Raw genomic sequence first — 24,469 nt, 5'->3', positions numbered from 1 at the left:
CGCCTCCACTGGGTATCACCAGACCACCCTACGTGGCGTCCTGAGGCTCCCAGCGGGGTTGCATCTAAGCCGCCCCTCGCAGCAGTCTCCGTCTGACCAAGAATTCTGCGGATGCCTCCCGTCCTTGGCTCCTTCCCACGGCTCCTCCCCAGCTCCTCCCAAGAACATTCGTCCTCTCTGAGTCGGCCACTGGGCCGTCCCCTCCGAGTCGGCCACTGGGCCGTCCCCTAAGTCAGCCCTGCAAGGGGGTCCTCAGGATGGGAATCCAGAGGGGTCTCACCCACTGGCCAGAGCATCACCGGGCCACTGCGGGTGGCGGGCAGGTGGGCGGGAGCCTTGAGTTGGGCAGGTTCTTGGTCAGTCTGACAAGGTGAGCAGGTGGAAATTCACCCCTATGCAGGGGCCAAGTGCTGGAGAAAGGAAGGAGACGGTGGCAGCAAGGACTGTGGGGCGACCTGGCTGTTGTGGACTGTGTGGTGACCCGGCTGTCATGAACGGCAGGAGATTCCCTGGAGGAAGAAATCACCAGGAAGAGGCCAGCAACCGTCAGCTCAGGGCAGTGCGAACCCAGGGCCTCTGTGGCAGTCATCAGAGACTGACCGGTCTTCTGCACCCAGAAAAGGGGCTGTGCTGGAAAGCAGGCCCAGGACTGGACTCGAGGTCACAAGGTTACAACCCCCAAATCCCCATCACAGACCATCTTCTACACCACGGCTGGCACAACCCCCAAATCCCCATCACAGACCATCTTCTACACCACGGCTGGCACAACCCCCAAATCCCCATCACAGACCATCTTCTACACCACGGCTGGCACAACCCCCAAACCCCCATCACAGACCATCTTCTACACCACGGCTGGCACAACCCCCAAATCCCATCACAGACCATCTTCTACACCACGGCTGGCACAACCCCCAAATCCCCATCACAGACCATCTTCTACACCACGGCTGGCACAACCCCCAAATCCCCATCACAGACCATCTTCTACACCACGGCTGGCACAACCCCCAAACCCCCATCACAGACCATCTTCTACACCACGGCTGGCACAACCCCCAAATCCCATCACAGACCATCTTCTACACCACGGCTGGCACAACCCCCGAACCCCCATCACAGACCATCTTCTACACCACGGCTGGCACAACCCCCAAATTCCCCATCACAGACCATTTTCTACACCACGGCTGGTACAACCCCCAAATCCCATCACAGACCATCTTCTACACCATGGCTGGCCCCGCTGGGCAGGGTGGAGCCTGAGATTGGCACATTTGTGTGGAGGCTTGTGGCCTGGGAGCCCCGGGACCCTGAGTCCCTGTCACCTGGAGGCCTTGTCAAGGATATATTCACAAGATGATGACGGTTGTCCTCAAGACCTGCCCTGAACCCTTGGCCTCAGATTCATCTGTGGATCACACCTGGCACCTTCCATAAGGAGGAATGGGCTCCCTACTGCAGGAACCAGCTGAGAGGCCCAGCCCACAGGTACGCAGGAACAGGTGTCTTGACAGCATGGGGCCAGAAGCTCAACATACTAGGCTGGAGAGGGAGGATGTGGAGGTTGAGTGCTATCCTGTGACTCCGGATCCAATCCTGGGAGGAGAGCCTGGAGTTGGGCCAGAGGGTCATGGGGAACCTCGGAGCCTGGGAGCCATAGTGGAGCATGAGACCCAGGTGAGGGGCTGCCGTCAGGGGAGGGGCTGCTGTTAGGGGAGGGGCTGCTGTCAGGGGAGGGGCTGTCAGGGGAGGGGCTGCTGTCAGGGGAGGGGCTGTCAGGGGAGGGGCTGCCATCAGGGGAGGGGCTGCGTGGGGGAGGGGCTGCTGTCAGGGGAGGGGCTGTCAGGGGAGGGGCTGCTGTTAGGGGAGGGGCTGTCAGGGGAGGGGCTGCTGTTAGGGGAGGGGCTGCGTGGGGGAGGGGCTGTCAGGGGAGGGGCTGCTGTCAGGGGAGGGGCTGTCAGGGGAGGGGCTGCCATCAGGGGAGGGGCTGCGTGGGGGAGGGGCTGCTGTCAGGGGAGGGGCTGTCAGGGGAGGGGCTGCTGTTAGGGGAGGGGCTGTCAGGGGAGGGGCTGCTGTTAGGGGAGGGGCTGCGTGGGGGAGGGGCTGTCAGGGGAGGGGCTGCTGTCAGGGGAGGGGCTGTCAGGGGAGGGGCTGCTGACAGGGGAGGGGCTGTCAGGGGAGGGGCTGCTGTCAGGGGAGGGGCTATCAGGGGAGGGGCTGCTGTCAGGGGAGGGGCTGTCAGGGGAGGGGCTGTCAGGGGAGGGGCTGCTGTCAGGGGAGGGGCTGCTGTTAGGGGAGGGGCTGTCAGGGGAGGGGCTGCTGTCAGGGGAGGGGCTGTCAGGGGAGGGGCTGCTGTTAGGGGAGGGGCTGTCAGGGGAGGGGCTGCTGTCAGGGGAGGGGCTGTCAGGGGAGGGGCTGCTGTCAGGGGAGGGGCTGCTGTCAGGGGAGGGGCTGTCAGGGGAGGGGCTGCTGTCAGGGGAGGCGCTGCCATCCCGTTCATTGGGTGGGTGAGGCAAGGATTGGACAGGTGGGCGTGGTCAGGGAATGAAATGTGTTAACTTCTTGTACAGCCCCCACTGGTCTTTCCAGTGAGTAATTTGCATCGCCTTCTACACAGACTGCCCCCTCTTTTCCAATGTTCCTTGAGCGTAGGTTTATGGAACTGCAGATAGTTTTTAGAAACGGATTAATTTTCCGCCTGCGGATCAAGGTGCCCTGCCGTGCGTCTCTGTTGTGTTACACAGCGGGTAATGGGGCCTGGACGTCAAGAGAAGGAAGCTGAGCCAGCCCACCCACACCTGGGGTGCGCTCTGCAGAGCCTGGTGGAGATGAGGGAACCCAAGAGGGATCCGCGGGCCTAGCAAGTTGAAGTGTCAAGGGCCAGTGCTTGGAAGCTGAGGTGGCTGGACTTCGTTCGGGAGAGTGCGGGAGAGGGGGGAGGCGTGCTGTGATCGCTGCCGGAAAGAGAAGAAAGCCTAAAACCTGCCAACAAGCCACAAAAAGGATAGGTCATTAAATGGAAAACCGAGCAGAAGAAAGTAAACAAGAAGCATGAGGGGAAGTACCAATAAAATGCAAAGTAACAATAGAATCCATAGAACAAAATGTTCAAAAAGATGGATAAAATGGAGGCAATTCAAACCAGATTAGTCAAAGTGGAAAGGGTGGGGGGAGAAATTTTGGCAAATCAGTAGTGGCAAAATAAATATAGAGGTCCTACAGATATTAATATAGAATTAAGGGGCTAGTACAAGAAACCTTTATGCCAGTATGTATGAAAACTTAGATTACGTGGAAAAAGTTCTTGAAAGATACAAATTACAGAAAGTAACACAAGAAAACTAGAATATCTGAATATTCCTGTATCTATGTTTTTACTTAGATGAATTATTTCAAAAAATTATTTAATTAGGCTGGGCGCAGTGGCTCACGCCTGTAATCCCAGCACTTTGGGAGGCCAACGTGGGTGGATCACATGAGGTCAGGAGTCAGAGACCAGCCTGGCCCACATGGTGAAACCCCATTTCTACTGAAAATACAAAAATTAGCCAGACATGGTGACTCATGCCTGTAATCCCAGCACTTTCAGAGGCCGAGGGGGGTGGATCACAAGGTCAGGAGTTCGAGACCAGCCTGACCAACAGGGCGAAATCCCATCTCTATTAAAAATACAAAAATTAGCCAGGTGTGGTGGCATGTACCTATAATCTCAGCTACTCAGGAGGCTGAGGCAGGAGAATTGCTTGAACCTGGGAGGTGGAGGTTGCAATGAGCTGAGATCATGCCACTGGACTCCAGCCTGGGTGACAGAGCAAGACACCCTCTCAAAAAAAAAATCTTAAATTCAGTTTTTAGTAAGACTTCCACACTTCCACACCTATATTCACAAGGGACATTTACTTGTAAATTCACTTTTTGTGCCATCTTTGCACATTTGCCATCAGTGGCTTGGGATGAATGGGAAACTTTTTACTCCATGCTTTAAAATGGGTTAAATAACAAGCTATGTATCTGTTTTTTGAAAGTAGAAAAGCTTTCCAAAGTATTTGTGTTCAGTGCCACGTTTATTTTGATGGTGACTGTGGAGAGGAGGATGTGAGTTTCTGATTAGCTGTTGTTTATTTCTAAACACTCATTTATATTTTCTTAGAAATGCATTTATTTAATTTTTCAAATGTATATGCTTATGCCCTTGTGAAAGTTTTCTCTGTGCAAAACTACAGACGTCATCCTGAGTGAAAAAGTACTCACGGCTCGTTTCATAATCTGTTGTAAAAGACTAAGAGATAAATAATTAGACTTTATCAATATTCATTTGGATTCTTGATAGTCACACCTGAGCATGGTCTGATTTACGGGCAGCTACCGTGAAAGAAAGACTTATCCTTCCGGCGTTCCAGGGCTCAAGATAAGCAGAGATGTGGTGGTGTAAACGGCATTTAAGTTGTTTTGATTATTTTAGCCTGACAGAGACAGGAGGAGGAAGTGGGGCCTGCGGCTGTTGAAGTCAGGGAGAAGGAGGTTTGAATCCTGGCTCATGTCACTCTCAGAACTGCCTTGAGGAGCTACTGAACCTCTCTTTTCTGATTCTGTGGAGTGAGTGAAGTCATACTTACTTTTCCAAATGGCGAGAATTAAAGATCTCCTATGGCAAGCGTTCAGCCACCTGCAGGTTCAGCAAGCTGCCCGGCGTGTAACAGTCCTCAGAGCAGGTTCAGGAAGCTGCCCGGCATTTACCAGGTGCTTAGAACAGGTTCAGGAAGCTGCCCGGCGTGTAACGGGTCCTAGAGCAGGTTCAGGAAGCTGCCCGGCGTGTAACGGGTCCTAGAGCAGGTTCAGGAAGCTGCCCGGCGTGTAACGGGTCCTAGAGCAGGTTCAGGAAGCTTCCCGGCGTGTAACGGGTCCTAGAGCAGGTTCAGGAAGCTGCCCGGCGTGTAACGGGTCCTAGAGCAGGTTCAGGAAGCTGCCCGGCGTGTAACAGGTGCGTAGAAACGGCAGTGAGCAGAAAGTGAAGAACACTCCAGAAAACAGCTCATCCTTTAACTTCTGTGGTGAAGGCCCTTTACTCTTTCATAACTTTTGGATTCACGATACTGAATTGGTTTTCTGATTTGCTATCGTCAGCACCAAAAAGTAAATGCATTTTAAATTATGTTTCTATTTTATTGATATCTTGAGGTGACCTTCAATTTTTTATCTTAAAATGTTATTTGCTCTTTAATATTAATTTGAATAAACCCATACATTGGAGGTATTTGCCTAAATGCATTATTCCTACATGCATGTTTTATTTATAGAAGGATCTAATCATTATACGTTAATGCTTTAGCTTTAATAACCATTTTGTGCCTGTCTTATATAAAGCCAGTGGAACATAATACACAAGATAAAATAAGCCAAAAATTGTCTTTCTGATGCTTGTGAAACCGAGGTTGCGCTGGTGACCTAGCAGATACGGAGCCATAAAATGATGTTTGACTTTGGAGGCCTCAGGTGCACAGATCGCAGAGAGCACTGGGGTGGGAGGTTTTCTAGGTTGTTTGGTCAAGGAGAGCTCCAGGGCACAGAGGGTCCTAGACCTGTGCAGAGCTCCTCAGAAGCACAGCTGGAAGCCGGCTGCCCTTCTGATGCTGGGCAGGTGGATTCGGGAAGGGCAGGCAGAGTCATTTGGAAAGTAGGAGGGAACCCTGGAGGGTATCATTATGAGTGAATTACTTTTCCAGTTTCTCATGAAACCAGGTCATGAGTAATTTCTGAATAGCCAGAGGTTTCCATTCGCACTCATGGCAAATGCACAAACTTGTCACAGAGCTGGAGCCACAAACACAGAGAGGGCTGTCGTATAACTCACCAACGGTGCTTCCCAATGACCCTATACGCCAAGGCACAGGAGGAGGAGCCAGGAGAGGGGAACCCTGTGGAGTCCATATGGGGTCAGCCAAGTCCATATGGGGTCAGCCGTAACCGTGGGCTGGAGAAGTGAGCGGGACTGAGCTGGGAGAGGCAGCCGCACCCCAGGCCAGCAACCACAAAACGTCACTCCGCTGTAGGGAAGAAGCAGCAGGCTGCTTAGAGGTGATTCATGATGTTTGTAAAAGTAATTTTATCCTGGAAATGCATACTTCTAGCTTAAAAGCATAGTTTTTAGCCTGTTAAAAGCAGAAAACCTAATGTTTATGAGTTGTATTACTCCCACAGGCTCCTGTGGTCTTAGAAATTCACTAAAAGGAGTTTAATTGATGGAAAAAATTTGTGTTATAATTTTCATCCTCAGGTAGCTACTAGTTAAGCAAACGCCATCAGTAAACAACAACAACAACAAAAGAACAGGTGAAATAATTCTGTACAAGTTTTGTTATTCTTGACATAGGATTTATTTATGTTTGCTCATACATTTTTGTGAAAAATTCCAGAGATCTGAAGGAGGACTATAAAGCTTATTAATGTAAAGTTTATGCAATGTAAATGTGTAAATGTAAATGTCACTGCAGGGAAGAACCAAACTTAAGATTTAAAGCTTCTTTAATCCCATCATAACCGAGAGTTCTAGTCAGGCAATTGTTCCTAATAACTCACTACTCTCTCCTCTTTTTAAGTGTGAAATGTAGTAATTCATGCACAGCAAAACGAAGATTGAGACCCCTTTATCTGCAAAAAGCTGGAAGCAAATTCAGATCATCACAGGTGATATAATAGATAGGTTTTGTTGGAGTGAAACCGTTAAGTATTTTGAATTTGTCTTAAGAAAAAAAAATCTGCATTGTTATTGATACCTGGAAAGTCAATAGTGAAGGCTGTTCAGGCGATGCATCTACCCTGCTTTTCGATGTGGAACTCAGGGGCTTAGTGAACAATATCATTCCAAAACAATTTCCCTCTTTTCCTAGGTGTCCATTTTGCAGACTATGGGGTATGACTCACCTACCATACAGACGAATGCCACAGCCACCCAGCACCGCACCGAGCACCTCCTAGTTTTAAAATTTTTAATATCAAGTTTTCATTTTGATCCTGGATCAAATATGCATCTCCAGCATTAAGATTAATGAACCTGTTCTGTTTTATGTCACGTCCCCGAGTGCCTCTCACCTTTTAAAGCAAACATCACGTTCCACGCTCCACGGTTGTTCAGCCTTTCCCTCTCCCCTCACCCCTCCGGCTTGTGACGGTTGACCCTGAAATGACTCTCCAGCCACGGAGGTCAAGCTGGCATGTCCCCAGGGAGGCATTTCCCTGTGCTGGAAGCAGGCCGCCTCCCCTCTGCAGATCACACGAGCTGCATCCTTCACTGAACCGACCTGCCCAGGAGCTGGCCACCCCTCCCTGCAATGCTGCCCCACCCTGGGTCTGACTCATTCCCAGTCCTCTATTGCATAGTTTCAGGTTAGAAGGACCAAAATCTGAAAGATCAGATAGTACAGGTGACTAGAATGGTGAGCCGCAGAGAGCCCCAGCTCCAAACCAGGAACTATCAATACACGAGTCATTGGTGTCTTAGCTTGAACTTGAACTAATCGCTGTCAGTTAAATTAAGCATCCTTCTACAAAAGCCCAAACCTGCTTACTGTGTGTTGATGGTTGACTCGTGTTCGGCCCTTCTGAGGGTCGGCGGTGACGTGTTTCCATTAAGGGTGATGTCCCCGCAGCTTCTCTTCCTCCTCAAACGCTTCTGTGTTTTTCAGATGCACCTGACAACACTTTGAACCCCTGAAAGGGTTTGTGTGAAGACAATCATGTCTGCTTCATTTCAGCTTTGAAAAGGATCTCAGCACGAAAAGTAAACGAAATTGGAATAGAGTTTATGTGGGCTGGCTCCAGGGCTGGGCCTTGGAAATACGTGTAGAGCCATGTCACGTCTATTAACCGATCACACAGGATCAATACGAGATGAAGTTTACCGCTTGCCAGATGTGTCAAAAATTCAACATTTACATCAAATAAGTGTTACACAATGGAGTGTGTTGAAATAGCGTTATTGCCACAGCCTGTGCCATTGAATTTCTTCGTTTCTGCATTAAATGCCATGCAGGGTGAAGTGATTTTTACGATGTTTATTGAAGCATTTAGAAGTACATTTGTCACATCAAAAACAACTGTCCCAGTCAATGCATTTTCTCTACGTGAACCCACTTGCAGCCACCACCCAGGTAGACATCAACACACAGAACACCTCAGCACATCCTCCCAATCCCAAAACCGCTTACCTAACTCATCACCACCACCACGGTCTCACCACTGCACTACCAAGGTCTCATCACCACCACCACGGTCTCACCACTCCACTACCAAGGTCTCATCACCACCACCACGGTCTCACCACTCCACTACCAAGGTGTCCTCACCATCACCACAATCTCATCACTGCCACCAAGGTCTCATCACCATTACCAGCTCCAGCCCTGTTCCCAGGGGAATTGATTGTGATCAACATATTCAGATGAGAAATAAACGAACATGCCTTTCATTGTGTAGGACTGAATCTGCAGCCAGGTGGGTTTCTCACCCTCAGAAAGGCTGTAGCGTAGGCGTGAGGGAGCTGTGAGGACCAGACCTGGTCAGCGCGAGGGAAAGAGCACAGGGTTGTGTCAAACCTACTGTTCCTGTTTTTTCCTGTAGGGTGAGGATTTCCGTATAAACCATGAGAAATTAAAAATGTTAACTCTGATCTTTACATCTCTGTTTCCAAAATTGTGGGCTGGTCCCTGCACTCCAGAACTTAAATTGTCTTTTTTTTTTTTTTTTTTTTTTTTCCAGACAGAGTCTCACTTTGTTGCCCAGGCTGGAGTGCAATGGCACAGTCTCAGCTCACTGCAACCTCCACCGCCTGGGTTCAAGTGATTCTCCTGTCTCAGCTTCCGGAGTAGCTGGGATTACAGGTGCCTGCCACCACGCAAAGCTAATTTTTGTATTTTTAGCAGAAATGGGGTTTCACCATGTTGGCCAGGGAGGTCTCAAACTCCCAACTTCGGACAATCTGCCTGCCTCGGCCTCCCAAAGTGCTGGGATTACAGGCATGAGCCACTGAGCCCGGTCAGATTGTCTCTTTTCTGTGAGTACATGAGGCTGGACCAGCATCAAGAGATCAGCATCCCTTCCCGGCTCCCAGTGCCCTGGTGACCCCACCATGTACCATTCCTGTGTCCAGCAGGCACACGTCCCTCCTGCTGGTGCCCATAGCCACATCTGTCTCTCTTATTCCTGCAATTATAACACACTTGAATGTCTTGTGCAGATTTTAGAAGAGAATGAACTCTTTGGCGAATCTGCATGACCACAGGGTTTTTTTTTTTTTTTTTTTTTTTGATTGTATTAATTACTTGTGTTTACTTAAAAATATATGCAGATAAATAGATAGAGTATGGATAGCTATCTGATTGATTTAAATATATTCAGATATATGTAGATGATAGGCAGATGGGAAGGTGAGTGGGTGAATGGATGAAGGATAGATGATAAGTGAATTGATAGATGATATATGGATTGAGAGAAGTTAGTTATAAATAGGTATAGATAGATGATAAGGAGATGGACTGATATAGATAGATTGATAGACAAATGTGTGGGTGAGGGATGTGTGAATGGATGATGATGGACAGAGGGATGCTAGTCAATGATGGATGGGTAGCAGGTAGAGAGGTGTGGATGGGTGGGAAGGTAGAGAGGTGTAGATGGGGGGAAGGTAGAGAAGTGCGGATGGGTGGGAAGGTAGAGAGGTGTGGATGGGGGGAAGGTAGAGAGGTGTGGATGGGGGGAAGGTGGAGAGGTGTGGATGGGGGGAAGGTGGAGAGGTGTGGATGGGGGGAAGGTGGAGAGGTGTGGATGGGGGGAAGGTAGAGAGGTGTGGATGGGGGGAAGGTGGAGAGGTGTGGATGGGGGGAAGGTAGAGAGGTGTAGATGGGGGAAGGTAGAGAGGTGTGGATGGGGGAAGGCAGAGAGGTGTGGATGGGGGGAAGGTAGAGAGGTGTGGATGGGGGAAGGTAGAGAGGTGTGGATGGGGGGAAGGTGGAGAGGTGTGGATGAATGGGAAGGCAGAGAGGTGTGTTCAAATGTTATGTGTATTAATTCCCTTTTTCTTGGTGATTATGTTGTTCCTGTGGAATAAAGTTATGTTCAATTTCTGCAATTTAAACTTTTCTTTTGTTGTTGGTTCAATTTAACTTTACTTCTGAGTATGTAAAATGTTCACAGGGTTTCATAAGTCAAAAGATACCCACAGGCATAGGGCAAACGCATTCTCTCCCCGATCCCTCCTTTGTCTCCTCCTGGAGGTGACCGTGTTCTAGAGATCCCGGCATCTCTCCTCTTCTGGTTTTTATACAGAATGTACTTGCACAGGTGTGTTCTTTCTTCCCTTTCCTTCTGCAACGTTTAGTGCACTGTCTAGACTCTGATGTTAACTTTTCAGTTGCTCGCCATGGAAATGCCTCCCTGGTAACTCACAGGGTTCTTCCATGAGTTACAGGTTTGGCCTCAGCAAAGTTACATGGTACTTACTGTGTGTATTGGATTAATATTTACCATGTTTCTCGACCCGTGTGGTCTGTTTAATGCTATTTTTTTAATCCTTTCTTTCTCATCTAAGAAACTCATACCCTTAAGCCCAAATCCTGGTAACACTAAAGGATATAAAAGAAAATTACCTGAATTTGCCAAAACCAACTCAAAATTATAAGGCTGTTAATTTTGCTCCTTGACTAAGGTTTCTGTTTTCTTAGACCTTTTGTTACTACACTTCTTCAGCTATGTAGGTTTTTTTCCAAATATATTTGTGCTCTCTTTGGATCTCTTAGCATTTTATTTTCACAGAGATTCACCTGACCAGCCTCCCAGGACCTCAACTGAGCTCGCACTGGCAGAAGGAGACATGGAGGAGAAACACCGAATCTGCAAATATTTAAGACATTTTTGCTAAACAGATGTTTCTAATAACATTTGGGCGCCAAAACCTACACATTATAAATACGCTCCGAGCTCTGTGGCTGCAGCCCTGGGGAGCCGCTTCTTGGCTGGGGACCAACTAGGCAGCAGCTGGTTTGAGGAACTTAAAAAACACATTTGGTAGCTTTTGCCATCTTAAAATAAGCATTTATTTGCTGGGGCAACAACCAAAATACTTAGAAAAAAGAATGGCTAATTAAACATTGTTTGCTTTGGATTCCAGATTAATTAACTATGCAAATGAATTTAAGCCTTTCTTTGAACTTTTTATACAATCTCTGGTAAATATCTAATTGTAAGACTTTTATAATGGGAAAGTTTAGGACAAGGAAAATAATTCCCATTTTATAATGGGAATTCAGGACCACCAAGTCGCCAGCCTCCCTCTCCGTTAGTACAGGTGCTATCTGAAGAACACGGCCAATTACACATTGTGGCAGGTGGGGTAGGGGCTTCCCGGGTTGGGTTTAGAAGTTGATAAGGTCTGGCTCTGTGTCCCCACCCTAATCTCATCTTGAATTGAAATCCGAATTGTAACCCCCACATGTCGTGGGAGGGCCCTTGAGGGAGGTGATTAGATCATAGGGCAGTTCCCCCATCCTGTTCTCGTGATAGTGAGTTCTCACAAGACCTGAGGATTTTATAAGGGGCTTTCCCCGCTTCGCTCTGCACTTCTCCTTGCTGCTGCCATGTGAAGAAGGACGTGTTTCCTTCCCCTCTGCCTTGACTGTAAGTTTCCTGAGGCCTCCCAAGCCATGCAGAACTGTGATTCAATTAACCCTCTTTCTTTTATAAATTACCCAGTCTTGGGTGTTTCTTCATAGCAGCATGAAAACAAACTAATCCATGAGTCTAGCTTGGTTTTTATTCAAGACTTGCTCAGGATCAGACTCGGCACCCTGGGGAGCTCACAGTGGATACAGATGACGGTTGTGTTTAATACCAGGTGGGTGTCTTGGGCATGGAGGAACACATACTCTACTTTTTTCAGACAAATCCTTTCTATTATGGGACAGCAAATACCCTTGAGATGCCCTTGTCATTCTGAGCACACTGAGGATGCGCTGGCCAGCCTGTTCCATTCTGTCCAGAGAACTCACGTCCTAGCGGGAAGGCGGGTGTGCTCACATCGCTGGGGCATGTGCTCGTGGAAATAAGCTCAGCTTCACGGAACCTAAGGCAGGAAGGCAGTGTGTGGGTGCAGGCAGCACACGCGCAGGGTGTGATAAGGCTGTGGAGCGAGCCAGGCCAACCAGGGAGAGAGCAAGGGGTGAGCGTGCTGGTCCCACCTTTGAGGGCTAGAGAGGGAGACATGCGTGCAGGGCCGTGGGGAGGAAAGGCCAGCAAGGTGACCCAGGGGCCGGGCAGAGGCACTTCGGGCTGAGGGGCAGCGTTCTGGGGCCGTCCACACCTCAGTGCCCCAGCATCCCTGTGCCGTCTGGAGAGACGAGGTGCCTGGTTGAGCGTTGAGGATGAGGCAGAGTCAATGGCGCCTCTTCCAGTGGGAGGGCTGGCCGTTCCCTGCAAAAGGTAAAGTGAGCAGCCTGGAAATCCCACCGTTTTAAGGCACCAAGTCAAAGCTCTGCTTAACCTTATAGGGAAGGTTATCATACAGTATTTCTAAAAATGACCCAGAGTTTTTCTTTCCATCTGAAAATGACTACAAAGAATTTCCAAGACCTTCAGCTCAAATGGTATCAAATGTAAAGGCACAAACCCCTCCTTTCTCTTGTCTGTGTTGCCACTTTCCAAGTGACAAGTCACTGTTAGCTAAAATGGGGCTTTCCTTTTGATGCAGACGGCATGGACCCTGGAATCTGTGTCCACCTGCCGCAACACCGGTGTGCTGGCCGGATGTGAGCACAGTGGGGTCGGTGCATTACAGGAACAGACATGAGATGCGTGGCCACAGCAAACCCTGCTGTCCATAAAACCCAAAGCTGCCCTGCGCCGCCGACCCCTCACCTCCTCAGCACTTTCCAAGGCTGTGCTTACATTTAGACCACGGAGACGGACTGTGTCTCGGATCTGTTTTGGTGAAGGATTCGTTTTGAAAAGTAAAATCACGACTCTCTGAGAAATATGAAAAGAATGTGTGCCAAAGATTTTCTTTAACTCATTAATGAATGAGGAACCCAGTAAGATGTTAAAATTGGTTAAAGGAGAATCTAAAAGTGGTAAAATAAGATCTTCCTACAATGAAATGAAATTGGTCCAGCCACAGGGCACAGAATGTAGCCTGGAATAACCTCTTCCTAGCATCTCTGCTGGAAAACAGGCGTTCGTGTCTCTGTGGGCAGGAATCATTTTCCTGGCTGTTTTCTAAAACTGACAGTTGTGGGACAGCCCAGTGGGAAAGGTAGGCCCTGCAGAGAGGGGTGGCCCCAGGGTGGGAGCACAATGCCCGGTCCACTGAAGGGACACCAGGATACTCTATGCCCGCCCCAAAACCCTTTATAAGTTTTGTGATGAATCTAACCTTTCAATACAGTCATGTGCTTTCAGAACAAAGCAACCTGTTACCTTAGCCATAGAAACAGCTTTGAAATCACCACTAGGCCGGGCGCGGTGGCTCAAGCCTGTAATCCCAGCACTTTGGGAGGCCGAGACGGGCGGATCACGAGGTCAGGAGATCGAGACCATCCTGGCTAATACGGTGAAACCCCGTCTCTACTAAAAATACAAAAAACTAGCCGGGCGAGGTGGCGGGCGCCTGTAGTCCCAGCTACTCGGGAGGCTGAGGCAGGAGAATGGCGGGAACCCGGGAGGCGGAGCTTGCAGTGAGCTGAGGTCCGGCCACTGCACTCCAGCCCGGCGACAGAGCAAGACTCCGTCTCAAAAAAAAAAAAAAAAAAAAAAAAAAAAAGAAATCACCACTAGGAGAGCTTGGAGGAGAGGCCGATTGTTCAGAGCAGATCCGGCCAGGACGCCAGTCCTATGGACACCACTGGAGCCGAAAGTCTCGGTGAGGTGCAGCCTGGCTCTGTCTGGAGACAAACAGAGAGAGAGCTCCGTGTGCACCTCGGCCTGGAAGGCGCCCACTGTCCCTGGATGGGCATCACAGTGGCGAGGGGTGTCCTGCGGAGGTGACACACGGAGAGGGATGGTGCCCGGGCTCTCATTTTCTTTTTATCTTAAACATATGTTGATTGCAGATACAGCACTTAATATCACTTTGGATGTTCAATGCCATTCACAATATGTCATCGTAGAACCAGCATTTAACCACTGGGAGGAATTTATGTAAATAAATGTGGAATGCTTGAGGAACCATAAGCACCAACATAAATTCTTTACTGTTTATTAAGATTGTTTTAAAGGAAGACCTAAGACCAACAACCCTTCTCAAATAAAGACAGAAGGTGGATTGGATGCTCCAGGTCCAAAGGCTCGCAGTCTCCTCATTTCACTCCTGGTGTGCAGGTTCTTTTTTTTATTTCTTTGTCTCCAAGCAATTTTCTGATTCGCCGTCCCTAATTCCAGCATCTTTCACCCAGTGGCAGATGTCCCTGGGCCTGGCCTCCAGAAGAGAAGGGCGGGGCTGAGCCTCTTCTGTGTCTCCAACTCCAGAGCGCACCTGCCACATACATTGTGCGGGGAGGGCGATTGGCAGGTGGTGGGCACTGCAGGAGGGACGTGACTCTGGGTGAATTTTACTGCAACAGCGATAATGTTCTGCACTGTACTTACACTAACGCACTGCCCAGTCAGTACAATAAGGCAAGGAAAAGAAACAAAATGTGTATTGATTGGAGAGAAAGCAGCAGTGTCCTTATTTGTAGGTGACATGATTTTACACATAGAAAATCCCAAGAAACACAAAAATTAAATAAATTAAATAAATAACTCCCAGAAATAATGAATGAATTAGCAAAGTAGAATTTATGATCAATAAACCATATTTCTACATTTACATAGAAAGCCAATCATATTTTTTACATAATAGCGATGTATAATTGGAGATTCAATATTTTTAAAAATGCCTTTGTATAACAGTTCCAAACAATGAAACATTTAGGTATGAATCTTTCCAAACATGTACAGGATATCCATGTACTACAAAAGGCCTATAAGGACAATTTTTGCATATATGTATATATGTATAAATAAATGGAGAAACAACATGTGTGTAGATTGAAAGACTCAACATGGTAAATACGTCAGCTCTCCCCAAATTGATCTGTAGATTAATGCAATTCCAATTATAATTCCACAAAAATTTTTACACCAGGTTGATTCTAAACTGTATATGGAAAGGCAGAGAACAGAGATTATACAACTGAATACTGAAGAAGAACAAAGTTGGAGAAAACATAAAATTAAAAGTACTTTAAGACTTACTATAAAACTGCAGTGATCAAGACGGTGGCATTTGCAGAGTAGCAAACATATAGATCCTGGAAACAGAATACAGTGTCCAGAACACAAATATGCCAAATATGCAAAAGTATTTAATGGAGGGAAGAGTCTTTCCAACAAATGGTTATGAGTCATGTTGACAGGCAAGTGCAAACATCTGTAATCTAAACCTCACATCTTATGAATATTTAACTAAAATTAATCATAGATCTAAATGAAAACTACAAAGGTATAAACATTTTAGAAGAAAACATAAGGAGAAAGCTTCATGACCTGTTATTAGGCAAAGAGTTTACCATAATCAGGCTTAAAATTTGATGCACTCCATCAAAATGTTTAAACTTTGTACTAAACGATATCTCAATTCAACTGCACCCTGGTAAAAAGCCAATTCTAGCTGGACGTCTCAGAATCCTCCGCACCAAGTGTGGAAGGGATGCTGGCTTCCCACACCTGCTGTAGTCAGTTACCAGAAACCCAGGGGCTTAAAGCAATCAAAGTTTCTTCCCCCACAGCTCTGGAGGCGTGAGGTCCAAAACCAAGGTATGGGCAGAGCCTGCTCCAGTCAAGGCCTCTCGGGTCTGTGGGTTGTGGTGGACAGAGGGGACGCCTCTGGGACGGTCTCATATCAGTCACAGCAGAAGCACCTGTGCTTCCCGCAGCATTCTGAAGAAAGCTGTGGGGGAGCAGTCGGCTGCTGTGCCCTCTCTGTTTTAGCAGGAAGCTGAATAAAGGCACAGGTGGCTGCAGCTGCATCCAATGCCACCAAATGGAGCCTTTGTGAGCTATGGCCACACTGAAGGACCTCAGCATCTTCAAAGTGCTCAGACATGGCAGAAAATCAGTTGGGAGGAATATTTGCTCCCGCACCGACACGCAGACAGCCTGGCTGTCGTGTGAATACAGAGACCGGGGTTCCTTCCGAAGGCTGTTTAAATCCCTGTCATGTTTTCAGCTGGGCATTCATTTAGTGGTCTTGGCTTTGTGAATTATAAAAATAAATGCTTTGCTTGTTTTTGTCCCTCGAACACACTCACTTAACCTTCTCCCATTCCCAGAGCACAACTAACAAACCCTTAAACTGCTGGTCGGCTCAGTCATTATCCCAACCCCACCTGATGATGGAACCATCAATCCAACTTACCTTTGATCCCTTTTCCTCCCCCAGCATGGGCTCGGAGGCCAGCGGGCTCCCACTGGCTGGGGAATGCCGCCCAGGCCCCAGGAGCTTCACCCCCTCCTGATGTGATATGCGGGACTGGGACCCCCTCACACTTCTGGCCCTGCAGCCCCTTCCCCTGCATGCCCCTTCCTGTGAGAGTCCCAGCAACTGCCCAAGAGCCTACCTGGCCTTCTCTCTCCATGACCTTCTCCCAAGCTCAGATCGGCACAAGGAAAGCCAGTGATGGACAGCTCAGGCCTCAGCTTCCCCTCAGGGTGGCCCCAGGTCCTGGGGTGGTGATTGCCCCAGGCTCCTCAGGTGTGGTGGGCAGGTGTTGCTGCTGGTGTTGTGGTGGGAGGGTGTTGTAGTGGATGGGTGTTGATGAGTGTTGTGGTGGGTGGGTGTTGCTGTTGATGTTGTGGTGGGAGGGTGTTGTGGTGGATGGGTGTTTATGGGTGTTGTGGGGGGTGGGTGTTGACTTGGGTGTTGTGGTAGGTGGGGATTATGGTAGGTGAGTGTTGTGGTGGGCGGGTATTGACTCAGGTGTTGTGGTGGGTGGGTGTTGCCACGGGTTTGTCACTTCCTGCTCCAGGAAGGTGCTGGTTCCCAAGAACACTCCCAGGCGTTGCGTTGAGATTTCCCACTGTGGGACCCAGCACCAGTTCTGGCCCCAGGGAAATTCTCTCTGGACACTGTGCTCTTACCCCGTGCGTGGACATTGAGTTAGTGGTAGTGCTTTACAAACAATACTGGGTCCACTATTCTGAGAGAAGCTGAGCTCCTGTGTGAGACACCACATCCGAAACACCAGGGCCAAAAGCCGGAACTGTCCCGGCCAGAACTGTCAACCTCACTAGGTGCCAGCTTTCCTTGACGGATCCGGCTGTCTGCTGGAGAAACTGGACTCTCCTGACCTTGCCAGGTCTGGCCATTTATTGGTGAAACTGGACTCTACTAGCCTTTCTGGGTCCGGCTGTCCGCTGGCGAAACTGGATTCTCTGGGTTTTCCTGCATGTGTCACAGGCCAGTTGTGTTGCAAACGGTAAGATGCTTCCATTTTACCTGTTATCGTTTGATGGGTTTTGGCAAAATAACAGTTGGAAAACAGAATGTAGTAACTGGCTAGGCTGATTCCCATTTTTCCTTTTTCCTTTCCATTTTGGCAGCAGCTTCATTAGATGCAATTTACCTACCATACAATTCACCTGTTTACAGTACATAATTCCTTGATTTTTAGTGATTCACAGAGCAGTGCAACTATCACCATAATCAAGAAGAAACCCCACACCCTTAAGTTATCACCATCAAAGTCTCCTGAGTCCTAAGCAGCCCCTCATGTACTCTCCATCTCTAGAATTTGCTTATTCTGGATGTTGATAAAAGTGAAATCGATGTGTGGCCTTTCCTGGCGGCTTCCTGCCTGGAGCATGAGGTTTTGAGGTTCGTCGTGTGGCCATGGCTGTGGCCATGGCTGTGGCCATGTCTCCTTCTGTCCTGTGACCAAGCAGCTTCCTATTATGCGGGATTCTTGCCACTCAGCACTAAAGAGTCAAATAAACTAATGAGGCAACTCCTCATACCGTGGAGCGAAGCGGCTCAGTGTCATGATTCCTCACTCCAAGGCCCTTCACAAGCCGCCTGCACTGCACCTGGTTTTCTCCTTTGTTCTAATTTATTTGTAAGAAACTTTCAAAGAGTCTGCTTACTTGTTATTTGTATTTTGACAATATTTTTTTAACAAATAACTTTCTATTTTGACATATTTAAATGCATTAATCTTTTTCTTTCCTTATTTATTTCTATATTTATTTTTTCTTTATTTTCTTTAATACTTTTAAGGATTTATTTTCAACGATTTTTGTTTATTATTGAATTTATGTATGGATTTATATCATTGAATTTATTGTTTTGGGATAATGTGAGATTGGTGACTATTTTCCAATCTGGAATAGACTCATTCTAATATTATTGATTAAAGAGTAGATTTGTCTTTTTCCTTCCTATTTAATAGAATTTATATCACATACCAATTCCTGTTGAATAAACAATGCTTGTTCCACTTTTATTGTCTCTTTATTTATCAGTGTCTTAATGCTCTAATTGATACTTAATAATCAGTATTTCTCTCTGGTAAGGCATATATTACCTCATTGTTCTTTTGATTAGAAGAATCAAAATCATCTTGGTTTTACTTGGACATTTGCCCATGTATAACAATTTTTAAACGTCAAATTTGAGTTCTTTTGTGATTTTTAGAGTAATAAATTGCCTTTGAAAATATCTCAATATTATTAAAAGTCTTTTAAATTGTGACTTGTTCTATGACTCCACTTGTTACTTTTAAGATTCTTTTCATTATTTTGCACTCAATGTCTTGTGTCTTTGATTGTTATTGATAGCATAATCCATGATTCATTTGCATTTTCTTATTATTGGTCTTTACTTGTTAGTATCACACTACTGATTTCTGTTTATTAATCCTACCCCTGGCAACTGTGCAGATCTCAAAATGTTCCTAGTAATTTGATGTGTTTGGATTTTACATCTATCTTTCTTAGTATATTCACAGAATTGTGCATCCAATGTCACAATCATGATCAATTTTAGAATATATTCATCACCTCAAAAGAAACCTGGGACCACTACCCACCTCCCTCAACCCCTCTGGCCCTCTCAGCTCCGTTTTTAGCAAACTGCTAGTCTACCTCCTGTGTCTATGTATCTGTCACCTCTGGGCACTTCATCTAAATGGGATCACACAGTGTGTGTTTTTGTGTGACCAACTCCTTTCACCTGCTGTCATGTTCTCCAGGGCACCCAGGCTGTAATATTAAAATTATGCTCTTCTTGGCAAAACCTACTTAGTGAAAGACTGATTATCTTCGTATACTAATGGACATGACTTCCTTGTGCCATTTGGAGTTCCGGTGGCCACACACATCTGGACATGCATTCCGTGTGGTGGCCGCATACATCTGCACGTGCATTCCCTGTCTTGGTGGCGCACATCTGGACATGCCTTCCTTGTGCCATCTGGAGTTCCGGTGGCCGCGCACATCTGGACATGCGGGGCTTTGTTTTCTTCACTGTCCTGAAGGTACTTTCGATATCTTCTAAAAACAGATCCAGATCCATTCATCCAACACCGAACAAACCCCTGTTAGGCACCAACCACATTCTTCAAAACAGGGCGATTTTAAACAGGAGGACCACGGGAAGGTGGACACATTGTTTACAAAGATGACACCTGGGCAAAAAACCCAGACTTTAAACCTACAGTCTACACATGGTGGGGTTGTTCAGTGTGAGTTTTCTGATGCAAATATGTGTGGCTAAAGCCTCTGATTGGACCTGGACTGCCTGATCCTGATACCACTGAACCCCGAGTGATTATTAAGCTATAATCTAATGATTACCAGCAAGCTCAACCAGATCAACCTTTCCATCAAAAATAATTAATTGTCATTGAATCCACTTAGAAATCCGTATCAATTTGTTCTCAGCTAGCTCATTGAGTATTTACAAATGTGCAGCCTATAGATCCCCACTTCAGCAAATGAGACCATTTATCAGAGCTTTGTTTCTAAATTTAAACTCTTAGACCATGTCCAGGCTCCTCTAATACTACCTTTATTACCTCTGCCTTTTATGTCTGATGAATGAGGAAATTTCGTATTTGATTCTTCAGTCCAACAATCAGAAAAATGACATTTCATATTAGTTTTCTCCTGATAAAAAGGCCTTGCTTTCATTGTATATTCTTTTAAAATTATCTTTGACACCAGTCTTCTTTGCACTTTGCTTTACAGTCAAGATGAGTGAGTACTGAGAGGCAAATTTCCATTGCAGATTTTCTGGGGCAGCTGCAAATCTTCCTGTCGGCAGGACATTCAGCTTGACTTTCTGAGAATCAAGGAATCGGCAGTTCCTAAAACAATTTCCCACCCATAACCCTGCAATAGGATCTGATATTCTCAGGATTCCCTTTTCAAGGTGGTTGAAAAGTCTTGTGAAAGTGCAGACAGCCTGCCCACCAGGCCGGAGCAGCATTTTCAGCTATGATTCGCATCCGACCCCTTGTCTCAGCTCATCCGCTCCATGCAGGCTGGAAGGCAGGACGCAGGACTGGTGGGTTTGAGAGGATATATAAGGGTTTATTTCTGGACTTTCAGTTTAATTTCATTGGTGTATGTATCCATCTTTATGCCTCTATCATACTGTTTTTACTACTGTAGCTTGGTGGTGCCACTTTGAAATCATGAAGCACGAATCCAACAACTTTAAAATTTTCTTTAAGATTGTTTTTGGTGTTTGTAGCTCCTTATGTTTCCATATGAATTTTAGGATTAACTAGTCAATTTCTAGAAGTAAAGCAGCTGCGTTGGAATTTTTTAAAGGGATTTTGTTGAATCTGCAGATCAATTTGCTCTTAACAATGTTAAATTTTCCAATCCATAAGCATAAAATACCATTCTATTTATCTAATTTTTTAAACAGTGTTTTGTAGTTTACAGAAACAAATCATAACTTTTTTGTTATATTTCTTCCTATTTTATTCGTTGATGCTATTGTAAGTGAAATTGCTTTAATTTCATTTTTGAATTTTTTATTGCTAGCATATAGGTCTATAATTGATTTCTGTATATTGTTCATGTACCCAGCAACATTTCTGAAGTCATTTATTCCTTATAACAGTGTGTGTGTGTTTCTAGAGATTTCCATATACAAGGTAATAGAGTTTGACTTCTTTCTTCCAACCTGGATGACTTTCATTTCATTGCCTTGCCTAATTGCCTCACAGGAACTTCGATGACAATGTTAAATAGAAGTTGAGAGTGTGAACGTCCTTGTATTGTTTCTGATCTTAAGAGGAAAGCATTTGGTCTTTCAAATTTAAGTGTGCTATGGGCTTTTCTTAGAAGGATTTTATCAGATTGAGGAAGTTTCCTTCTATGTTTAGCTTGTTCAATGTTTTACTCCTCAAAAGATGTTGGATTTTGTCACATGAATTTTTTGCATCTTTTGAGATTATTATGTTTTTTCTTTACTCTTGTAATACAGTGTATTGCTTTCATTTGTTTCCTTATGTTAGATCAACTGTGCATTCCTGAAGTTAATCCCAATCATTCACGGTGTATAATTCCTTCTTATATATTGCTGGATTCAATTTGCTAATATTTTTTCAAATATTTGTCTCTCTATTCATAAGGGATATCGATTATTATCTTGTGAGTTCTCTGTGCAGTTTTGGTACCAGGGTAATACTGGGACTATCAAATGAATGAGTTGAGAACATTCTTTCTTCTTCTGCTTTGGTTTTGACTTTTTGGGATGATTTGAGTGATGAGTATTAATTCTTTAAATATTTAGTAGAAATCATGCATGAAGGTATCTAGGGCTGGCCTTTTCTTTGTGGAAAGTTTATTGATTACTAATCCAATCTCTTTACTGTTATTAGTCTATTTAGATTTTCTATTTCTTTTGGAGTTTTTCAAGAAATTTGTCCACTTTAGTTTATCCAATTTTTAGCATACAATTATTTATTATATTTGCATATAATCCTTCTCATTTCCTAAGGTCAGTAGTAATGCCCTCTATTTCATTGCTAATTTTAGTAATTTTAATCTTTATTATTCCATGGTCAGCCTATCTAAAGGTTTGTTAAATTTGCTGAGGTTTTCAAAAACTAACTTTTGGTTTCACGAATTGTTGCTATTGTGGTTTAATTCTCTATTTAACTTACCCCCATCGTATCTTTATTTCCTTCCTTGTGTCTGCTGCACATGAGCTGTTTGTTCTTCTTCTCATTTCTTAAGATTGAAGATTATGTTATCGACTTGAAATATTTCTTTTTTAATACAGGCATTTTTACCTTTAAATTTTCTCCTAAGTACTATTTCCCATAAATTTTAGTATCTTGTGTTTGCTTTCTAATTAGTATTCAGTTATTTTACAATGTTGTTAAATCGTATTCTTGAATTCTTTGGTTATTTGCATTGTTTCACCTGTTTTTGAATTTCCCAAGTTCCTTCCTGGTATTGATTCCTCCTATCATTCCGTTTTGTTCAGGGAGCATAACTCTGGCATGTCAGTCCTCCATTTCCTGAGGCTTCTTCAGGCGTTCCTGTGTGGTCCACCCTGGAGAAGGGCTCCCTCTCCTCTCGAGAGGAACGTGGCTGCGGCTGTGCGTGGACCGTTTGGCAGAGGCCCGTCTGCTGGATCCACTGGTTCAAGGGGTTTGTTCCCGTCTGCTTGTTGATCTTCTACCTAGTGGCTCCATCACTCATTCAAGGTGGGACCAGTGAGGTTACCAACGTTCACTGTCAGATTGTCTATTTCTCCCTTTAATTCTGTTAGTTTTTACTTTGTGTATTTTGGGCTCCAGTGTTGGGTGATGTGTGTCCATATTTGTTACGTCTTGGGAGAGATTGACCATTTTGTTTTTATAAAATGTCCTTTTGGTGTCTCAAACAACGACTGTGTCTTAAAGTCTATTGTCTGCATTCAGCCCCCCGATGTCCCTTTTGGTTATTGTTTACACGGTGTGTCTCTTTCCACCTTTCCCTGTTGGACTCTGACGCGTCTCTGCTGTGGGAGCCCATCGCGCTCTGGCGTTTCTGTTGCGGGAAGCCCATGGCGGCTCTGGCGGCTCTGCTGTGGGAAGCCCATGGCGGCTCTGGCGTCTCTCTCTGCTGTGGGAAGCCCATGGCGGCTCTGGCGGCTCTGCTGTGGGAAGCCCATCGCGCTCTGGCGTCTCTCTCAGCTGTGGGAAGCCCATGGCGGCTCTGGCGGCTCTGGCGGCTCTGCTGTGGGAAGCCCATCGCGGCTCTGGCGTCTCTGTCAGCTGTGGGAAGCCCATCGCGGCTCTGGCGTCTCTCTCAGCTGTGGGAAGCCCATCGCGGCTCTGGCGTCTCTGCTGTGGGAAGCCCATGGCGACTCTGGCGTCTCAGCTGTGGGAAGCCCATCGCGGCTCTGGCGTCTCTCTCAGCTGTGGGAAGCCCATCGCGGCTCTGGCGTCTCAGCTGCGGGAAGCCCATCGCGGCTCTGGCGTCTCTCTCAGCTGTGGGAAGCCCATCGCGGCTCTGGCGTCTCAGCTGCGGGAAGCCCATGGCGACTCTGGCGTCTCTGCTGTGGGAAGCCCATCGCGGCTCTGGCGTCTCTGCTGTGGGAAGCCCGTCACTGCCCTGGCGTCTCTGCTGCGGGAAGCCCATGGCGACTCTGGCGTCTCAGCTGTGGGAAGCCCATCGCGGCTCTGGCGTCTCTCTCAGCTGTGGGAAGCCCATCGCGGCTCTGGCGTCTCTCTCAGCTGTGGGAAGCCCATCGCGGCTCTGGCGTCTCTCTCAGCTGTGGGAAGCCCATCGCGGCTCTGGCGTCTCTCTCAGCTGTGGGAAGCCCATCGCGGCTCTGGCGTCTCTCTCAGCTGTGGGAAGCCCATCGCGGCTCTGGCGTCTCTGCTGTGGGAAGCCCATCACCGCTCTGGCGTCTCTCTCAGCTGTGGGAAGCCCATCGCGGCTCTGGCGTCTCTGCTGTGGGAAGCCCGTCACTGCCCTGGCGTCTCTGCTGCGGACACCCCAGCGCTGGGCTGCGCTGCTGCCTGTTCTGCCCTCCTCTGCTTTCTGGCCGCGATTCCATTGACTGCGATGACTAAAAAGGTAGGATTTGCTTCCGCTGTTTTACTAGTTGTTTTCTCTATGGCTTGTATCTGTTTTGTGTCTTTACTCTTCTTTTACTGCCTACTTTTATGTTAAATATATATTTCATTTATACGATTTTAATTATTTTGATTTTTTTTTTACTCCTTTTTAAGTCACTTGCTTAGTGGTTATTCTGGAGAACATAATTATAATCTTATCATAAAGCAAACTACTGCAAATTAATACCAAATTCATCTCCATAGTATGCAATAATGCAGTTGTTAAACAAAATTGGTTAACAACTTTGGACCAGCCATTGTGTAGTGTCCTGCTCTAGGCCCAGCAGAACAGACCAAGCCAGAATGGAGTC

General features: G+C 46.6%; 1 protein-coding gene across 2 annotated transcripts in view; it reads right to left on the bottom strand.

Moving 5' to 3' along the window:
- The window catches only part of THAP4 (THAP domain containing 4), a 691,437-nt gene that overhangs the window by 582,032 nt on the left and 84,936 nt on the right, over positions 1-24,469 (bottom strand). Inside the window, exon 1 of one of the 2 annotated variants that reach the window (XM_050751955.1) lies at positions 16,537-16,546. The exons of the other annotated variant lie outside the window; for it this stretch is intronic. The gene's annotated coding sequence lies outside the window, so the exon portion shown is untranslated. Of the gene's footprint in view, positions 1-16,536; positions 16,547-24,469 lie in introns of those variants that run through there. 2 annotated transcript variants of the gene reach the window in all.

The sequence above is a fragment of the Macaca thibetana genome, chromosome 12 (genome assembly GCF_024542745.1).
Source record: "Macaca thibetana thibetana isolate TM-01 chromosome 12, ASM2454274v1, whole genome shotgun sequence".
NCBI classification, from domain to species: Eukaryota; Metazoa; Chordata; class Mammalia; order Primates; family Cercopithecidae; genus Macaca; species Macaca thibetana.
The sequence above is the reverse complement of the archived record's forward strand: the minus strand, read 5'-3'. Positions and strand labels throughout refer to the sequence as shown.